At 44.1% G+C, this 1198-nt stretch overlaps 1 pseudogene; it reads left to right on the top strand.

Moving 5' to 3' along the window:
* Positions 1 to 363: 363 nt before the first annotated feature.
* LOC111875305 lies at positions 364 to 482 on the top strand (annotated as a pseudogene).
* The last annotated feature ends 716 nt before the right edge of the window (positions 483 to 1198 follow it).

Below are 1198 nucleotides of genomic sequence, written 5' to 3'. Positions count from 1 at the left end.
TTACATCCACTCCCCCATACGTCTTCATGGCGTAGTGTTTAATTAATTAAGCATAGGGAGAACTTTAACTTTGTTACCTTTACCATTTATACCTACGCTAGCAGAGAACAGAATTATCTTAAGATAAATAAAAATGGATATTGCACCACATTATAAGAAAGTAAATATAAAACTATCGCCGAAATAGGCCGTGAAAGCTCATAAGGTTGTGAGACATCGAGGCTCCCACATTTTCTAGACAATCGGCTTACAGATGGCGGTGAGCCTGTCAGCCTTATGCGCCGGAAAGCCGCCCTAACCCCCCCCCCCGAAGATTCTTGGTACTCAGTTCTGTTAGAGGCTGAGCCAACGCCAGAGATATAGTGCAGCGGTCATACCGTGTTGAAAACACCGGTTCTCCTCCGATTACCGAAGTTAAGCAACTTTGTGCGTGGTTAGTACTTGGATGGTTGAACGTTTGGAAACACCACGCGCTGTTGGTATTTCTTTTAGGAGCCAGGATACACCAGTCGGTATAACGACTGGCTACGGTGCTGGAGGGCGGAGGAGTCGGAGTTCGAATGCCGGTGAGGCAAGAATTTTCACTTCTCCACGTCATCCAGATTGGCTCTGGAGTCCACGCAACCTCCTATCCAGTGAGTACCGGGGGCTTTTCCTCGGGGCTTAAGCGGCCGGGACGTCAAGCTGTTCACTCACCTCCAACTAGTACCGAAGTCAAGAAAATGTGGATCTATACAGCCACTCCCCATACGCCTTCATGGCATAGTGCTTAATTAGTTACGCACAGGGAGAACTTTTTAACATTTTGACCTTTATCATTTATACCTATTCTAACAGAGAATTCAGTTACCTTAAAATAAGTAAAACTGAATATACATCACATTATAAGATAGTACAAAACATTACTTTACAATGGTTGCTGTAAACTGTGCGAAGGTTACGTAGGTATTGTGCCCATTATCCCGTTTCTTGTGTTATGAATATGAAATGATGAAATATAATGACTTAGGCTCGAAATCATGCATGTGAGAACAGAATGAACCATTTTCAAGGGATCACCCTCCCAAGAAACACATTTATTTTATTTACCATTCTTTTCCACGACGGGCCATTCAGGAACACAAGGTGGGACAGACACACTCACGGACACTATACATCTGAACTGAGTGACGTGTTAGCGGATGTAGTTGAGCCGGAC

The sequence above is a fragment of the Cryptotermes secundus genome, unplaced genomic scaffold, assembly GCF_002891405.2.
Source record: "Cryptotermes secundus unplaced genomic scaffold, Csec_1.0 scaffold1406, whole genome shotgun sequence".
NCBI classification, from domain to species: domain Eukaryota; kingdom Metazoa; phylum Arthropoda; class Insecta; order Blattodea; family Kalotermitidae; genus Cryptotermes; species Cryptotermes secundus.
Note: the sequence above shows the minus strand (reverse complement) of the source record. Positions and strands in the feature narration are given on the sequence as shown.